General features: G+C 42.0%; 1 pseudogene; it reads left to right on the top strand.

Moving 5' to 3' along the window:
* The window catches only part of LOC104840964, a 20,507-nt pseudogene extending 491 nt beyond the window's left edge, over nucleotides 1–20,016 (top strand).

Below are 20,016 nucleotides of genomic sequence, written 5' to 3'. Positions count from 1 at the left end.
CTTGGAGAGGCGCGGCCGCCCCGGCGGGACGGGACGGGACGGGCTCGGTTGTCCCGGCGGAGTGCGGATCTTTGCCCTCTCCTCCCTTGTTTCGCTGTCCTCGCAGCCGGCCGCGGCCTGACAGGAGGCACGGCGGAGCAGCAGGCCGCACCGAGAGGTCGCCGCGGCCTGCCCCGGGCAGCCCTTCCCGCCGCGCTGCTTTGCCAGCCCCGTGGGGCTCTGGGAAGCTCAATCCCCACCCCCCCCCCCCACCCGCTCCTGCCCCGAACTGGGCAGGAATTGGGATTTTTATCCCCAGCTCCTGACCAGAGGGCAGCTGGTGGCGGTGCCACAGCAGCAGGCTCTGCCCGGTGCCATGGTGTGAGGCAGCACCATCGCTAGGCATGGGTTGGGTTTCGCAGTAGGGCAGGGCCGATGCCGCTTCGCTGTGTGGGAAGCGCGGCTGTGGTCGCTGGAGGTGATGCTGGGGCCTACGCGCCATAGGCCATGTCTCTCGTGGGGCTTCTTCACAGCACAAGTGCTCTTGATGGAAGGAACGGCAGAAATAGGTTTGAGATTCACCCTTTAAAGTATATACTTAGCTTTGCGGTTTCTTAAGAGGGAGGCTGTTGTCGCATGTGTAGGAGATGTACAAACAGATTGATGCAGTTACCCAATTAAGATTTCTGGCAGTCTTTGACAGCATAAAGAGGTGTCAAGCGTGGCTGATGTACATATCAGGTGAATGGTTACTTCATTTCTTTGAAATGGAAAAATACACAGAGGACCCTTGTGGAACAGGAATGCCGGTCCCGTGCCCAGGCTTCGTGAGGGGCAAATGGCAAATTTATGTTGCTCAGGGTTGAACATAAGTTGTCAGTGTGCCTCAAAGTAGCGATAAATATGTAGTGCTACACTAAATCTGAAACAGGGATGGGAGCTTCAAAAACACCAATCAATCAAAAATAGACTATATATTAAAGTGAAAGTTGTTCATGAAACAGGTATCTCTTGATCTGCAAGTCTTTTGTTGCACATCCTTCAAAACCCATGCTTGGACCTTAAATAGGTGGATTTTGGAGCCTCTGCTATTGCAATTAGCTTCTTGGATAGTCTTAGAATCCCATGTGAGTCCACAGATGATGGATTAAAATATGCAGTGAGTCATATTAAATTGGTGCCAATTGAAATGCACAGGTTGTAAATCACTGCAGAATTTGACTCAGTAAATAGCAATCATAAATGTAATACTTTGCAATTCTAAACACTGCGTCTATCTTAGGTTAGTTCCTATTTTTTTCTGAGGAACAGAAAACGCTTCATAAAATACTGATTTACTGGTCTTTGCGGGAAGCCTGGAAAGTGACACTGCATTGGTGTCCTAGCTTTTAACTGGCTAAACTAAGTTATAGGGGGGATGGATGAGTTGCTTATGATTGTGCATGAAAGCTGTGGTAGAGCCAGGAACATAATCCAAGTCTCCTGACTCCTGGGTTTGAACTTTAAAACCAGATCATGTTTCCTTTGTGCTTTCAGTCTGTATACTGACCTTTAGGAATCGTATTTACCTACAAGTTCCCAGAAGAGATCTACTTTCCCTTGACATGCTTTCCTGGTATCAATTACACTTTTCTTCTGATGAGTATTTTGAGCATATAGAATACACGGAGAGAGCATATGAAAACGGAATTTCCTGTGGAGGCACTGGGGGCCAGGTCTGCTCCCTGTAGACTGCATTAATAGGTAATAGGAAGTGGTGGATGTGGATCCACCACTTAAAGCTAAAGAAACACTGTTTCCGTAAATACTTATACACATCCTTCCTTCAGACCTCGCTGCAGAGGAGGGAGGGATGGTGCCCACAGTGCTGAGGACAGAGAGGGATCTGTGCTGGGTACAGTGGGAGGGTGCTGCTCTGAGATTCTCCTTTACATCAGACTATTTCAGTCCCTACACCTTCCAAGAAGCAAAGGACTGTTCCCCGCTTCTCATGTTTCTGTAACGTTAAAGAGGGAATAGATAAAGAAGAGGAAGGATGTCTGAAAACTTTAGAAAATGCCAAGGCAAGAAAAAAAGATGGTGAGATTGTTACACTCTGTCATGGTGAAAAGCCATGAAGTCTGATCATTCTGGCCCTTGGGGAAGGAGACCTCCATGACCAGATGTCATTAGAACTGGATTGGCTGAGCTCTGGCTTGCTGACCTGTTTGAAAACTCAAGTGATTGAAGGCAGGAGCAAAATCATACATTGGAGCCCAGTTCTATGGGACTTCCCAACTTGGGGAAAGCATGGGGGATCCTGTGTCATCCTTAAAGTCGTATGTTTTCATGATCCTTTCTTCCAGCAGTTTTGTGCTATTCATATGTGCAGCCCAAAGTAGCCATAATGCTACCCCAGGCTGCCCGCCTGCTGCTTCATATTTACAGTCTGTAGTGGTGTCTGAATTTTCAAACTTACTGCTTAAGAAAAATGAGGGCTTAGCTCAGTGTCTTGACCTCTGTATCACAACAGAATCTTCAGAGACATAAAAGAGATGATAGCTTTCAGTGCAGCCTTGGGTAAATATTACAGGAAGCAGCTGAGATATTTGTTTGATGCTTAACTTGTCTTAAATTATCTTAGTTGGGGTATTGTGGAATCTGGATCAAATCTTACAGAATCAAAGGCCAGTGTTCATATATATTTGTTGTATAATTCTGGGGGCATTTTCCAAATTCCCAAGTTAGTTTGCATGGAGAGTGATACAGGGTTTCAAGCAAAGTTTCCTAATGACATGAGTGTTACTGTACCAGTTTGGCCATGTAGTTCCATCCAGTTGTCTGGATAGGACTTATGTTTTATATTGCTTGGGAAAGGCTTATGGAAGCTGCTTATTGAAAAGGCATCATGCAGAATGTGTGGAAGAGAATGGAGCCTGCAGATAAACTATCCAGAGCTCTTTAGATCTGCAGGCATGGCTTCATTACTCCCTCCTGGCTTTCTCCTCCCTTTATAGCTACTGCTGTATGGATGACTGCCTTGCAAAACTGTGAGAGAGCTCGACCGTAGAGGCCAGCAAATCAGAGTGGAAAGAAACCTGAGCAAATCAAAATCAGGCTCCACAGGCAAAGAGAGATCACCTTATATGGGAACATCATGGGCAAGAAGATGAATACGTCCGGCTGAGCTGCTGAGGTCAGATCCCAAACAGATGGAAGACGTTAATGTGAAAACGAGAGCATTTAGGAAGAGAAGACAGCAGTTACTTCTGCTTCACTTATGCAGTCTGAGCCCTCCTGTTTGTCTCTTTTATTGTAAATATCGTGTTATGTGTATGTACACATAGGTCTGACAGTGTTATATTAAAAATCAATTTCTTTGTGGCTATTCTAGCACCTAAATGCATCCCAGGTCTGTTTCTGGCTCCCACTTGCAGCTTTTTCAGTTGTTATTATGTAGCAGGATTTTGCTTGCTGAAGTGTCACTAATACCAACCATAGCAGTATGGACCATGGTCAGCAAAAGCCTAAGGAGTGATCACCGATATCTCAAAAAATTAAGCCTGTTTGTGCAGAATGTAACTTGTGCCTGTGTGCCAAAGCATTTAAGACAATACCAACAGCCAAGAAGCCTGTCTGGTTCTGAATGTTTTGTCATGACTACAGCCATAGGTAGCATCCTAGATGATTTTAAATACTGAAGGATTGGAAGAAAAACATTAGATCTGTGTTTGTAGAGTTTGTATATTTTGTGCCTCTATGTGGGTCTTCTGTTGCAAGAGAGAGGACCCTGGTCCTTTCAATCTGGGTCTAATGGATTCTGATCCAAACTTCTTGTCTTTCAGACTGAGCCTGAGATTTACAGGTCCCACCTCAACAGCTCTGCATCTTTACAGCTCCACCTCCTGTGTTTACAGTGTCAGATGGTGGCCTCATACCTGCTCCTTTGCCCCCTTGGACCAGATGCAAATAGTTGGCTTGCAGCACACTGACCAGCTCTGGCTCATGCATGATTCTGGGGAGTAGGAGAAGCTGCAGCCAAAGTATGTGCCATGTATTGGTTCTGCTGAGAGGAGTAGTGGCTTTATCACTCCCTTTTAATCCCATGACCAATACAATATGGATACGTGACCAGTTGGATACAAAACCAATCTAAGACCACATAGGATGGTGTCCCATGCAATGTGAGATAAGCTGGAGATCTCTGTGGTCACTGATGACCCAAAATCTTGCTTTACCATTGCTCTGTGCCTTGCATGGCCATTGCGACTCCTGCAAAGTGGGTGTTGCATGCATCTGCCCAGCCCAGAAATGCATTATACCTTCTTTGCAGTGGTGCAAAGTGTTGGGTGGTGGAGAGTCAGGCCCAGAAGGTCAGCCTGACACTGGCTTCCATCCGTTTAGCCCCATCTCTACAGTTGTCCCAGTGTTACTTCAGACTGGCAGAGACGAGTAGTAGTGAGGAGAGATGGTGCCATCAACAGAAGGTGACAGGAACAGTGCTGAGCAATCAGTTCTGCAACTCCAGGGTGAAATTTGGTGCTTTTTCTGGGAACAAACCAGAAGACATGGATCTTCAGGCAGTTCTTGATTCCATCAACTGCCGTTCTTTAAAAGGCCTGTGGTACCATTCTCATACAGGTTTCTGACTGTGCCTTTAAGTGAGGTGGCCTGAGAAAGATGCAAGGGTGGAAGAAGACAGCACCAGGCAGCTGCAGTTTTCAAAAGCCAGTAGGTCACAGGAAGTGCTAGCAATGGGTGTACATGGCTGGCTGGAGTGCCTGACTCAGTGTGACTCTCCGAAATACATACACAGTCAGAGCGTTACTTGTGGATGTGTGAAATGTTTCCTTTATACAACTGTTGCTCTGTCTGTTTGGTAAGTGCATGGTGATGGAATGCTGTGTTATATGTGGGCAAATGCTTCTTGTATTGGGGGTTGTCTGGTTACAACTTGGCTTTCAGCACTCTGAGTTTTGTGGCAGCAAAAAAGATCATTGATCTGGTGTTAGACCATTCTTGGAAGATGGATGTGGTAGTGGGAATTTTGTGGTGGGAGTGTGGCATAGGATGTTACCTAACAAGGTGGGGTTGCTTGGACAGAGTTAACTAAGCTTCCTCTAAAAAACACTTGCAGTTTTATTTGTTACCATGCCGTCTGTTTTTGTTTCTTGTCTGAAAAATCCAAAATAACTCCACTGAATAATCACAGATTTACACCAGTGTTTCTGAGATTCGAGTCTGCTCTGTAGAGTCTCGTATTCAGGGTCAGATGAAATGGCAAGTCACCCCTTGCAGCAGATTTCAAGAACAATAAGATGTTTTAGGAATATGCAATAACTGGTTGCCTCTAAAGGGCAGATTTTCCTCTTTGCTGCCAAACTAGGGCTGTTCTCAGTGATAAGTGTTTGCTGAACAAAGTCTGCCGAAGTTCATAAAGTTGGTTTCATTCTCATGGGAGGGCAGCAAGCCAGGACATTGAGCGCACTGATCCCAATCTCATAAAAACCCAAGTCTGCAGGAAATTCAAGTTGCCTTACTAAGGTACTATACCCACCTACTGCTGCTCAGAGCTGGGTTCCCACTGCCAGTTTTCAATACTGTTTCAGTACTGTTCTCCAGAAGGAAAAGGCTGAAATGCTATTATAATAGATGGTATAAATAAAGGAACATTGATCAGTTGCTTTGTATTTCTGTTCTTCACATACTATTTTACCCCCCTCTAAGACAGTCTGTTGTTAAATGGAAATGGTGCTAGCTCTTGTGGCTTGTTTTTCAAAGCAAACCTTTTATATCACTTTTATGTAGTGTGGAAAGTATCTTCTGAACATACCATAGCTTTTCAAAGTTGACAGTGCTTTTTTGAGTTAGATGAGCTAGATGACTTTCCTGACAGCTTAAAAACAGAGGTGGTGTTCCTCCTTTTATTAACACGTTCAAGTCATGAGAAAGTAGAAACATTAAGCAAAGGCTTTTGAAGCACTCAGCATGAGGCACAAAAATAGTCACTCTGGAAAGCTCAGGACTAAGTATTTTAAGCTCTCAAAAAAATGTAGAGAGGACACTACCGTTTGTGACAGAAAAAGTCAAAGTCTAGGTACACAGCAACACGGCATGGGTGGAAGTTTTTGGGTGACATCAAGCCCTGTTGCAGCTAATTGGTGTTTCACAAACGGCATCTGAAGGGCCAGAATGTTACCTCATGTTGTCTATATAATTTAGGATGGGAAATAGAAATTCTCTTCTTGTGTGTATCAGTTCATTTCTGACAAAGCCAAAAGTTGCAAAAGTGAAACCACAGCAGACTTTGGTCCAGCCAATGCATGTGTCTCACACAAAATGGCTCTCAATTACTTCAAAATGTCCATCTGACTTCTATTTTGTGGTGCATTTTGTCCAAGAATGATACAAAGAAGCTGACCAATTTTATTCTTATGGGCTTATTTGTCCTTTCTGTTTTATCTGGCCAGTTGTATACTGATCGCTTACAGACTCTATCTGGAGACAGATGAAGTTAACAGCTCAGTTTGCACTACTGTGAAGGAAGTGGCTTACACAAACAACAGGATCTGGGATACAGCAGAATACACTATACCGATGCAGGCAAGTTGTCTTCCATTGATATATCTGGTTGCTTTCCTGACATGTCTCTGTCCTATCACTCAATGTGATTACTTTACATTGGAGACAGCAATGTTTAAAGCCACATCTTCCCTTCCTCCCTTAATATAAGGAAAAAAAATTATCCTCTTTTATGAGATTTCTGTGGTCCTATTTGTTACACAATTTTTACATAATCAGTTTAGTATTTTGGTAATAGCAAACCTAAGAACAGATTCACTCCAGTATAGCTGTACAAAACACGGTAGTGTTGTTACCAATTAATGCTAGTGTATCTTTCTAGGTTGTAATGCCAGTTTAAAAAAAAAAATCAGTGCCTTCTTGCCTCTGGCTGCTCATTCCTGCCCTGATGATGTCCCTGACTTCTCCTGTTTGAGCCAGGTAGAATCTGAATGTCTATCAGGGGGAGGTAGAGCATGAATAGCCTTGTTGTCCTTCCAGGTGATGTTCTGGAATGACTGAGGTCTGAATCAAATATGTGAAATTTCAGTCAGATGCATATTCTTTCCTCCATGTAGGCAGTAGACTCTTTTTTCGTGATGACCAACACCACTGAGACAGAGAATCACCTTGAGCAGAGGTGCCCTGAGGTAAATATGTTTTGTGATTTATACTTGGGATGTATTGAATGCATGTTGATGTGAAAGAGTGGACTGTCCTTGGAGCAGTCCAGGACAAGCAAATACTGTTGCTCTTTATGTCTGTATCTCAGCAGATAACATGCAAGATCTAATTTAATCGCTCCTTTTCTTTCTCAGGGAATCAGCTGGCAGGTGTGACTTTGCCTCACACCAATGACCTTGCAGCCAAATCTATCTGCATCACTTTCAGGAGGTGATGACATTCAGGCCAGTGATTGCTGTCCACCTTCTCTGGCATTGCTGCTGCTCTGGAGGAAAACCTGAAGGAATGATGGAGCTACAGAATTGCTATCAGCTTCTCTGCTAATATGGTGCTCTCACTATTACTGTTGCTCGTTCCTACATGCCCCCTTCCTTCCTTTCTGTAGGTCAAACCTGGTCATCAGCTGTAGCTCTCCTTTTCATTTGCTTGGCCTAGAAGTGGGACCTTGCAGAGTAGTTCCCAAATACATGTTGACTTTCACTGGCAAAAGTACATGGGACTGTTAGTAAACAAAGAATTAAATAGTCCAGTATTAAATTTATTGTGCTTAATAGTATAGGAAAGAGTGTGAAAAATGGGAAAAGACATAAATAATAAACAAAAATGTTATTGTAAGCAAGGAAGGGGCTTTTTTCTAGTTTTGCAGGTAGCTGAGCCTTTATCTCCTATAAGCCAAATACTTAGTAAGGGTTATACCTCCTCTGCATTATTATTTTCTCTTATTATTCGATATTTTTACATTGAAGCTGAGTAAGACTTTTTACATAGGTGTGCAGAGGGAGATATTTATATTGCTCTTTTAATGTAATTTTTTTCGAGTATCACTTTGCCAAAGCTATCTGCTGTGCAGAACAAGTCCTGTGAAAAAGGGAGTGTAGATATCCACAGTGATGGTACGTAAACAGCATTTTCAGATTGAATTATTTTTTTTTTAGTGAGTACTATCTTCTATTGCATTATTGACCAGTGCAGCATGTGCAAGATCCAACTTGGAGAATTGCAATAGAACAGTACAGAATCCTAAGAGATATCTAAGAACATATTTTCAAAACTACAAAACTGAGTTCTTATCCCTTACTAAAAGGAGAAACAGTGAGAGGGAGCAGAGGAAGGGGAGATGTGAAGAGTACGGACTGGTGTGAGTGAGGGCCGATATCATAGTCACTCCCATAGAAGTCCATGGCTGCTTAGCAAGTGGAGTGACTGCAGGATCTGTTTGAAGGGTCTGTAACACCCCTATGATGGTTAGGTAGTTCTCAGAATAAGTCAGGGAACTTGTGTCCTTTATTTGGGACCAATTGTCCAGAAGGCATCATACTGTTTTCATCAGCTATGTGAGTTCTTTGTAGTGCTGAGATTCCCTGAATTTGGGCTGCTGGCTGGATTATCACTTTCCCTGGTAAACAGTAAACGCTCACAGAAAATGCTGAATTTCCAGGAGTGCAGAAAAAATTAAGGTTTTCTGCCCACCTTTATATCCTTGTTTAATTTGCTTATGTTGTAGAATTAAACTTCTGACTGAAAGAATTGTTTCTTGATTTATCCCAAGACTCAGATATGTAACTTCACATAAAACTGTGAAGGAAATTACTTCACCCTTAGCCCAAACAATGACAAGCACTGTTGACCCAAGCAAATGGCTAAATAAGGATTGATGAGGTGTGGCAGGACCATGGTTTGGATAGTTCTTCCTACAGCTTCCTCCTATAGAAAGCTGCAACAATCTGAAATGTCAAGCTCCCTATCTTACATTTGAAGAGGAATCCACTGACATGTTGAAACTGTCTCTAATTAGCAAAACACTCTTGTCTTTGCTGAGTAAGAGCTTGTTTCTCTACAGGAATTCAAACAGGAAGATGTATGAATTATAATGCAACTGTTAAAACCTGTGAGGTCAGGGCATGGTGCGCTGTGGAATCCATGGAAAAAAACCCTGAGTAAGTGAAAGAGATACCTGCATTTTTGTATGTCAAAGAAGGATTTACTTTGACAATGTCATGAAATTTTAGGATAAACCCTTTGCTTAGACACATACAGATCTCATGTATGTAAAACAACTATTTCCTTCATAGCCATACTGTTAACACTCATTATATCTAAATAACTTACTTCTAACAATCTGTCCTGCTGTATGATCTGCAATGAAGTCATAGCCTCCAGTTTGTATCATCATGCAGCTGCCATAGAAACAGTTTCAGATGTCACAAGCTCATCTTGAATTCACTAGAGGCATTTGGCTCATTAATTCAAATGTCAAGGAAAATGCATCAACGTTAAGATAGGTTTAATCGGTGACAGATAAAAAGTTTCCTAACTTGGGTCTCTATGGTGTAGAAGTTCTTTGTGGGTTCATTTATCACAGTGAGGTTGCTTCCACCTCCAAGAACAGTAGGGGTAGATTGTCTGTACATTGTGTTGCAGGCTAGTGTTTGAGGATCCGCCTCAGGCTGAAGAACAGTCTCTCCATCCTCTCTGGGTAGACGATGAAGACCTCAATGCTGGCAATCTGTAACAGTGAGCTGAAGAAAACTCTAGGAAGAGGACTCCACGGAACAATGCTGCTGTGACCTAGAGAGTAGGATGGAGGGGCCTCATAGCCATCTTTTTTTGTAACCACATGACTGTACAGTGTTCCAAGATGAAAATGTTCTATTTCTATTCTGTATCAGCCAAAGTGTGAAAAACATTTAAAGAATATTTGATTTCAACTAAAATGATGGAAATTATACTCTGAGAGCAAATTATAATCAGTTTTAGCTCCTCTCAACCGGCTTTGAAATATATCTGTAAGAAACTAGGTCAATTATCACTTTTATTAACTCATTGCTTTTAAAAGATACAAGTGTGATTCTATGTATATATCCCACCTTTCCCTAATTCAGGGTTTTCTGCAGAGACTGAGCAGTTTTTCCACTGCCAGGTCTCCTTCAGAGCCCACAATGCCTCCTACAGTTCCTTCTGCTGAGGTTTTTTTCAGCTCTTTAAAGGAATTTCCATTCCCTTCTCCCGTGGACAGAGTTGTGATCTGAAAAAGGGTTTGTCCAACAACAGGAAGACTGTAATTGTTCATACAGCATCCGGGAAAGATATGCATGAGCTTCCTGAGTTAATGAAATCTTAGGGTTTTTTAATAAAGTTTCAGTGACTGGCAGTCATTTTTAAATGTCACACTGCGTAGGCTCACTGCTGCATATGTTACAGAGGGAATTTTGCTTTTAATTACATCGCACCATTGACACATTCTGTCTTGTTTCCTAACCTTCCTCTGAAGTGCCAGTAGTCAATACCAGGGATCAAAAATAATGGATGAGAGGCTTGATCCAAACCTCTGATGTATAAAGTTCCTTCACAAGTTCCATTGGCAAGGAAAAAACGAGGAATCACTAAAAAACAAAACTGAGTGTTTATTTTCTACCAGAATGATACATAAGACCAAGGTCAGAGCCCAGGAAGCGTTGCTATCTGGTTGAGATACTGAGGTAGCAGCAGCAATGTAAGGCTTTGGTTACACCCATGATTGTCTTTATTGTTCAAATTCCTTTGAAAGGTAAGTTTCATGAACTATACAGGAGGCCTCCTTTTCCTTCCTGTTAATTATGGCAGGAGCTGAACAAAGCCATTGCATGTTGGCAAGAAGATTCCTTTATTTTTGATAGTTCATTTCTGCCTGAGGCTGGGCACAGTTGTCACATTAGCTGGCTGAAGGGCAGGTGTTTGCAACACATTTTTCAGAAGACCTTTGGATCAGATTCCAGACACTTCCCAATGGATGAATTATGGGCAGTTTCACATTACAGGTTCATTCATTTTTAGTTTTTTAAAAATCAACATTATTAATGTCTTGACTGTTATACACTGAAACTTATCAGTGACTTTTGTGTCCAGGTAGCATCCGCAAGTGTTAATCTGGTTTGCAATCACATCTCATTCATTGACTTGGTTTAGAAGACACTCATGAGAAGTCCCCCATGGAAGCTGCATGTCATCCAGCTAACATGCTTCTTTTCATCACAGATCACTGATGCAGAGGCATTGCTCAAAATACAATAATAGGAAAAATATTCCCTGCTTAGAAGCACTGTCCTTTATGTGGATGATTACTTTGAAGACTGGATGTCCCCCTTGGAATGGCTGTCTTAATAGAAATTAAAATATTCCTGGCTCATTCTTAAAATGGAACAATGCCAATATTCCAGTTCAGCATAGTCCCTATGCTAGGCAAACAATGCTAAAAATTGTACCTTTTACTTTCCTGTAGCCCTGGCAAGTCCTGGAGTGTAGCAGAGGTTGGCTTACACAGTCTAGGCCAAGGTTACCCAGCTGGCAACTTGTGGGAAAATTCCTTCTTTCCCGCCAAATTAGCTTCAGAGAAATCACTCTTTTGAGGAAGGGTCAGACTGGCAGCTGCTTTCCATTGTGTTTGCATTCCACCTACATATTTAGTGACACAAACCACTGTGACACAGAACGCTGCAGGGGAGGTCCTCAAGCCAGTATCTGCTAGGAAGGCAGGACAACCTTTGGTGATGTGATTGACACCTGACTTCCAGAGACATTCTCTAGGATTTGAGCTCATGGCTCATTCTTATACTCTTACTAGCTGTGCAGCTCTGGTGTAAATGGACACCTGTCTGTGGGGACCAGCAATGAAACTGCCACTTCATTGTGCAGAAATCATCAGCTGTCAAATGGTGTAATTTCTCACTACTATTCTATAGCAGGATTTATATGAGAAGGCTCCTGAGACCCTAATTCAGCTGAATGTAGAGACTCTAGTTAGGCTTGGCCCGCACAAACAAGTGCAATAGAGAACAATTTACACCTAAAACTAAGAAAACCACCTATATCTTTCTTGATCTCCTGAGCCACCTAACTCCCTGCATTTCAATCTGTTATTCTTAGCAACATATTACTCCTACTGACAGCTTTCCAGGTAATAGTAAAGTAGCATAACATTAACTGATGTATTTAAGTAAAAGAAGTTAGTTAATTTGATGTTTCTTTTTAGGCCTGCTGTTCTGAGTAGTTCTGAAGACTTCACTGTGCTAATAAAGAACAACATTCACTTCCCAAAATTTAATTACACCATGTAAGTGCAAACATTCCTCAATGCTTTCTGAAAAGTGAGTAGTTGTGCTCTGAAAAAAAGATTGTATAAATTGGCACCTTCTTTACTCAGAAAGGCTATGAATTTAGGGCTGTATCTGCCTGAGTGACAAATACCAGGTTTCTATAATTCTTTAGCCCTATTAACCCTTCAGGAACCAAGAGAAACAAGGAGAGCTTGGGAACAGAGCCTTCCAGCATAACTCTATTTCTCTCATGCACTGGACAACAGAATTGTTCATTTAGATAAACTGGTTTATGTTAGGGTAAAATCACTAAAATACAGCACAACAGACGTGTGATTCAAATTATAAAGTGAAAGTGTTTCGTTCACACAGGTAAAATTTTGCTGGTGATAATATCCAAAGAGTAAAGAATTCATATTGATTCCCAGACCCCAGTTAGGGATATATAGATCTGGTAGCTACACAACCAAAAGCCTGTATACTTACAAACCGAGCACATTTTAACGCAGGTTCTACTAAGTGTGAAGTCCCTTACCTGTATATGCTACAGCTTGTTTTTAAATTTAAACAATTGTGTGTGTTCTTCACAGACTAAATATTTCACCAAATTTAAATACTTCCTATACATACAACAATATAACTTCCCCGCTCTGTCCAATTTTCCATCCAGGAGATATCCTTCAGGAAGCAAAAGAGAATTTTTCTGAAGTGGCAGTAAAGGTCTGTGATATCACTGTTTTTTTCATGCTCAGCGTTAAATCATCTGCTTGATTCTCTTCCTGCATGTTTTGCTGTCTGGCATATAATGGAATTGTTCTAGGTTTAGAAACTGATTGTGTGAGAAGCAAAGTAACCCCAACTTTCAAGAATTAAATGTTCCTAACATCTCACAGGATGGGACCCATGTTGACAGAGTTGATATTATTTTGTTAGTATTGTAGCATGCAGAACCCCTTTTACAAAGCACAGTGCATTTAAGTAGGTCGTATACAAGCCTGTCACTCATGGTCATCTTTTTATTCTACTCAAGCAGATCTTAAATCACATTGCTTGGGGAATCATCCAAAAGTCAGACTGGCACAAATGGCAGCTTACATTCAGAGTCAAAAAGCACTTATTTTTGCCATTACATTTTCCTTCTGTTCTTTAGGGTATTGAGCCAAATGCCCTTAACACAGTATTCAGCCATACCTCTAGAAAATCAATATTATCAGATGGGTAGAATAGAAGTAGAGACAAAGTGTCGTGCCCAGAGTCATCAGCTGAGCACATTTATTGAGTCTCAGCCTGGCATAGTGCATTTGAGATGAAACATTTAGACTGGGTGCCTACAAATCTTAGGCTTGCACTCAGGCTTTTGGTTTGAGCTTATATGTAGTTTGAAGCAATGAAATGACAGTCACAGTTGATTGGCTACATCCACACTTGTGCTACTAAGGTGAAGAAAAATAGACAGAAGACAGGAATGACTGGTAGCTTTTAGCTCATGTAACTAAGTCACTTCTATAGAAGACTGCTTGATTGGCAAATGTTGCTTATGAGTTAATGTGTCTATAGAGATACATCCCTGCCAATGGCATCCCTCAAGTCTCCACTGATTTTAACTGCAGTTTAGCACAGGCAGCAACACAGCACTAGTCCCTAAGCTTACTGTGTCTGTTTCTAGGGAGGAATCATTGCCATTGAGATTAACTAGGACTGTAACTTGGACAGCTGATTTTATGACTGCGGTCCAAAGTATGGTTTCCGCTGCCCTGATGACAAAAAAATAAAGCCTGGATTCCACTTCAGTTAAAAAAAAAATGTTATATGAAGCAAGTAGCATGTTTTTTGAGTTGAAGCAAAGATGTGATGAGGTGTGGGGAATGATGACTTGGAATGACAAGACATTTGATTCTCCTTCTTCACTCTTGTAGTCATGTTCTTAACCTGCAGTTACTGCAGTTGTATGGATGTATCATCACGGTCATCTTCCAAATGAGCATGCTTGTATTGCAGGAGATTTTATTTCTGTGTTGAAAGGCCTAGAAATTTCCAACAAGTATTCTGGGAGCTAACACAGAGAATAGTTTGGGCAGATTCCACCATATGGCAATTGAGGCTTGAAACTACCTAAACTTGTGAGTTTCCCAAGGCAATTAACACAAATAAAATAAAAAAGTGTTTTTCTTCCATCTGGGTAGCCCCACAGTTCATTGAATCAAGATTTATTCAACAGCAAATTAGAGCCTTTGGTTCTGTGTGCATATAGCAGATTTATGAGAAGCTTTGACAAAAAAATCTTGATGTGACTCCAGTTCTAAATAGTTACACAAAGCATTTATCAAATGCTTATCAGCATGTTTAAAACTAAAGTTGTGCCTCAAATCTAGGTCAAAACTCTTGTGTAACAACACTCTTTTTTTGATTCACAGCATGATTATTGTGACATTATAGGTTTTCATACATTTGTGATGCTAACATGAGTGCCAGAACTCTCTAGGAGCTGCCAGCGTATTCCAAAGCTGCATTGTGCTGTAGCTGTGCAAATGAAGAACAAATAAGAGTTCCCTCTGACCTGGCAACCACAGTCAGGAGGTGAGGGAGTTCACAAGGAAAAAGCAAGACAGTGCTGTGAGGCTGAGGCCAGCAACCTTTCTGTTGAATACATTTTTGTAGGCAAAGCAGTTTCCGAGAAGGCTTTTGGAAGAAGACAGTGGAGTAGTTTTGAGGATGTTTAGTGTCAGATTAACAGCTGGGGTCAAAATGCCAAGAATGGGTTTGCCCAAAGTTTGTTATCTTTTAAGCATCAAAATACCAGTCTGTAGCAAGGTTATTTTGCTGTAATTCAGCTGAAATCTCTGCTGCAGGAAGTGAGTCTGGTCTGAGAACATAGGCTGCTAGGAGAGTGTGCATGATGTCAGACCACATCCTGGTGGCCTGACTCTGTATCTGTTAATCAAGGAGTTTATTGGCAAAGAAATGTCATTCTGTAATGTCTCCAGAATTTAAAAAGAGAAGCAGAGTAGTTCAGTGCAGCAATTTAAAAAGCAAAGACAGTGAAAGTTGAAGAGCAGTGAATAGATTGAGCATAATACTATTTAAAACAAGCATGGATGTTTTGGCGAAGAACGTGCACAAACCCTGCCACACTGTTGAGCTAGTGTATGCCAACTTATATAAACAGAGCTGCTGATTTCAGTAGAACTACCCAAGTGAGTAAGGGGGGGAGAGCTAGAAATGATCCTACAAGTAATATATTTCAAGAAAACTTTTTTGACATCAGTGACATGTCATAAGAATGTAAAATATATCAAAGGTCCATCCAGCCCAGTGTCCTAAAGCTAACAAAGATCAATAGTAGGAGAAAATTTTGGAAAAGAGCATAAGAAACAGGGCACATAGAATGCTGCTTCCCCTGCAGTCTAGCTGTCCTAGAAGTCAGGAAAGCTGCTTTGGGCAGCTTATAACCTCTGTCTGCATGGAGCCGTATCGATTTCATCCCAGTTCCAAAGCAATTTTGTGATAGACTTAAATGGAAACAGGCTTTAGACTTCCAAAATAAAAGAACTACTTGAGGTGCAAGGGAGCAAAGCTTCAGCCAGTGATCAAGAAAGCTCTTAACAGGTCAGGTCTAAGCACAAAGCTGTTACAGAGGAGAAGGCTTCTATGCTATCAAGAGCAGATATGAAATAACCTCTACCCTGAGGGCTAGAGAAAACTTCTAATCCTGTAAAGAGTTAAGGAACACTTTCAAATAAAACCTAAAACTGACCTGCACTCTTCAGAGCCTAAAAGCTGGCCAGTAAAATATGTCTTGGCCACAGGCTGTGGAACCGTCCAGCCCAGGAAAAAGGGAATTTCATGTCTGTGCAAGCAAGGAGAAAGCAGAACACATTACAATGTGTTTTTCTGAGTGACTCACTGCCTTCAGAGAATACAAATCATATCGCGGTGAATGGGAAGCAAATGATCGCATGATCTAGGGAACTCTGAATAAAGGCACTCTGAAAGTCTGCCAAACTTAGCTTGCAGTAGGATGTGCAGGAGAGAGTGGAATCAAGTAAAAGCTTGCTCTGGGCTGGTTTGTTAGCATCAAGATGGCAAAGAGCAGGAGGGGCTGAACCCAAAGAAAAAGGGAAGGAGGAAAATGTATTTTTCTTTAGATGTCCCTATCATCTGAATGAGTACCTGGAGATGCTAGAAAGCAGAGGGCTGAGCTGATGGCATTTACACTAGACATATCCTCTTAAACAGGTTTTTTTTTGGTAATTGAACAGGCAATCAACTATAAAACAAATTTTGATTAGCAATGACAGACTGATCTGTGAGTATCTGCCATCCCTGGAACTGAGCTTCTTTCCCTTTAGCTAAGCAAATTCCTGTTCAAATTATGTATCTAAATGAAGGAGAACAGGACTTAGAGATCACTCAAGTAAACCAGCCAAGAACAATACAGCACTTTAAGTCCTAACAGTGTGTCTGAGGCAGAAGACATATGGGTGGTGTTATCAGAGGTTGGATATTAGTACCATTGTGTGGTTTAGTATGTCTTTCAGTTTAATGTAATGGTTTTGTCTGTACTGCCAGCTTTTCATTGTCAGATTTAAAAAGATCTATTTGTTCCATGCTCTGTGACTGCTTATTGATCCCTAAGCTGATGTGAGCTGTGCATCAGGAGGGTCATGTTCTTGATAGAATAAGAAACTGGAAATTAGTAAAGGTTCACATGATTCTTGCCACTCTCTACTGATCGAAGAATGGAAAATGGCTGATATCTAGCATGCTGAAGTGTGCTCAGGAGTTCAGAGCTGGTCTTGGATAACATGATATTAAAGCCTTCAGAGCATGAGCACTCTTGTCATTGCCAGCTCCTTACATATCCTTGCTGGGTTTTCTATATGCTTTTCCTGTGATTGAACTTCTTTCTGCAGCTTCAGGTTCCAATTTGAATTGAGACAGCAAAACACTCGTTGGACATTAGTTGGATTTTTAATTTGCCTAAATCTCTATATATGTATTAATTTAGTTTAGACTGCCAGGTCAGATGCTGGGCAAAATACTGTTCATCAAGCTGGCCTCAGCGCCTTCATTTCAGAAGGCCGAAAGGGCTGGAGGAAAAAGGGAGAAGAAACTACGCCTCTTTTTGTGTTCTGCAGTCTCATGGCATTATATGCCCCAGGGAAGCTGCACAGATCTTAATTTACTATTTTGCAGATATGCAAGGTACTACATGCTACCACATGGGAAGGAGCAGAGAAGCCTTTTCAAAGTCTATGGAATGCAGTTTGATGTCCTTGTCTTTGGCACAGTAAATGCAATTCTTTTTCCTTGTGGAGGGAGGAGAAAGCTTGCTATTTCCTTAGCGCCACTTCTGCCATATACCCCTCTCCTTTCTCCTGTCCATCATTCTGGGATGGAAGTCATGTCAGATGAGTAGATCTAAACTGAACTGAGTAGCATAGGAGAGCAAAACTGAGGATGAAATGGCAGGGCTGGGAGAGAAGCAGGATTGTTGTTTAAGACTGAGACAGTAACAGGTATCATCATGACATGATGTTATTGTCATTAACCCCATCTGTCACTACTGTTTCCCTCTCAAGTTGTTTATTCTCCCCTGCAAAGTGCCTGACATGGTCTATGAAATGTTGTGATTGATTGAATGGTGAAGAGACAAAGATACGTTGTGAAGAGACAAAAAGAGAAAAGCCATTAAGTTGAATGAATGGTAACAGATCTTGCCTCCCAGTTACTCTCTTCTGCTTTCTTTAAGGGTAGAAAATTTAATGGCATTGAACTCATTTAAAACATTGGGTCCATGATCTCCTGTTTTGGTTTGGTGAAAGACTTGTTTTTTGTGTTAATAAAAACAGTTCTGGAGACACAGTCTCATTAAGAAAGTGGAATCACTACTTGCTTTTTTTTCATGTGCAAGTTGTGAGTGCCATTGAAATTGCTATTTGTGTAGGTAATGGCTCCAGCTGCGGCAAATCACCGTTCTACAAAATTTACAACAGGAAGAAGTATGAGACTGTGCTGAATCCAAGACAGGTAAAGAATGTAAATTGCTGCTCTATGGATACAAAAATGCAGGTGATCCAGGAAGCTTCCATGGAGCTGGCACAGCATGCACTGCATGAGTGCAGTGGGCTCTACACAAAATCTTGGCATGGCAGAGTCACAACCAGCTCTTTCACAAAAACCTGCAGGGAACAGTGATCCTTCAAAACAGCAGAAGGATGTCATGAAAGGGTTGTCCATGTAAAGGGCATTGCTCAAACCTCTTCCTCTTTTTCAAGACATCAATGGTTATTTCTCTAGGCTGCCTTTACTAATCCCCCAGCATTTTAGGCACATATTTTTAAAGAAGAGTGAAGAGGAGAGTACCTAAAGGCCCTGCACAACCACATTCCTACAGTTAGTTCCATACCATCTCTTCCTCTTCCCTCTGCCCCTGCAGGTCCCCATGTTTTTGCTGTCCCGGACACTGGAAATATGGGCCCTTGCAACATGCAGTTGCAGGGGATTGTTATTGGAACACAGACTGCAGAACCCAAGCCCTGAGGTCAGATCTATGCTGTGTTTGTTCCCAGTTCTCCCAAAACTACTCCAACTGAAAATGCTCATTTCTTCTGCTGCGCAGGTGATGTATGTGTCCTGTGTTGATGAGCCACATCATCAGTGGTTACTGTGATAAAGAAGCCTCTGAAAACAAGCTTGCAGCATGCTCAAGGCAGCATTTTTGAGGTACAGACAGACACTTAACCTTTGGGATCCTCTCTTCAGAAGACAGAACTGAGGAATGTCATTCCAAACTGATTTGGGTTTCTGCCACCCCCGCCTCCCCATCTTTCCAGATTAGATTCTGAGGGGCTAAAACTAGATTCCTATTGTCCGCTTCAAGTTAATAGGTCCTGTGACCAGAGGATGTATTTTCTAGAGTCAGCTAAAAATTGCTGCTTTCCTGTGATGTGTATGTGCCAGCGGGAGCGCGTTGGTGTTGAAACAACTTGCGAGGTGTCGATTCGATTTTGCTAGGGTGGGCGTTGGCAACACAGAAAGACAATCCTCCTCCAGATCTGCTGATCTATCGTCATTATCCCTATTGTGCTGTGTCAAATGAAAAACCCAATGGTGAGGATCACTGTTGTGAATTCTCTCTGCAGTTGGATGAAGCAGCAAATGCTGTTTTCTTTAATTTATGTTGGGAATTGTTGTTGCAGAGCCACCCTGTGAAATTCTGTGATGCTGGCAGCTGCTGCACCAGTGAGTCCGAGAACCATGATAATGAAGAATCCTAGCCAATGTGCACCAGTGAGTCCAATAAGAACCACAATAATGAACAATGTGAGCTGGGACAATCTCTTAGACAAGGGGTCTCTTCCCCAGACTGCCAAAAGTGGTCCTTCTGTGGCAAATGCCAGCCAACACAGAAGTACCATGAGCAGCTCTGCTGCCGAAGGAAAAAAGGGTAGTGCCTCACAACCTCCCATTGGTTTCAGCAGCTGGTGCTGTCCAGTCACACCCTGAAGAAAGCCCTTCTCTGCAAAGACCCCTTTCTGGACTTGACAGATGGCAATATCAACAACCAGCTGTGTCCCCTTCTTACAAGCAATGCATTCACTGGCACTGTGGCTCTTTTGATCTGGAAGACAGAACCGTCATCCCAAGCTGCTGCAGGTGGAAAATGAGAGATACTTAACCCAAAGCTGTCAACAGCTATACTGATTTTAAGATGGAAAGAGGATGTAGCACAATTTGA

This window comes from Haliaeetus leucocephalus, unplaced genomic scaffold (assembly GCF_000737465.1).
Source record: "Haliaeetus leucocephalus isolate CR32 unplaced genomic scaffold, Haliaeetus_leucocephalus-4.0 Scaffold840, whole genome shotgun sequence".
NCBI classification, from domain to species: domain Eukaryota; kingdom Metazoa; phylum Chordata; class Aves; order Accipitriformes; family Accipitridae; genus Haliaeetus; species Haliaeetus leucocephalus.
The sequence above is the reverse complement of the archived record's forward strand: the minus strand, read 5'-3'. Positions and strand labels throughout refer to the sequence as shown.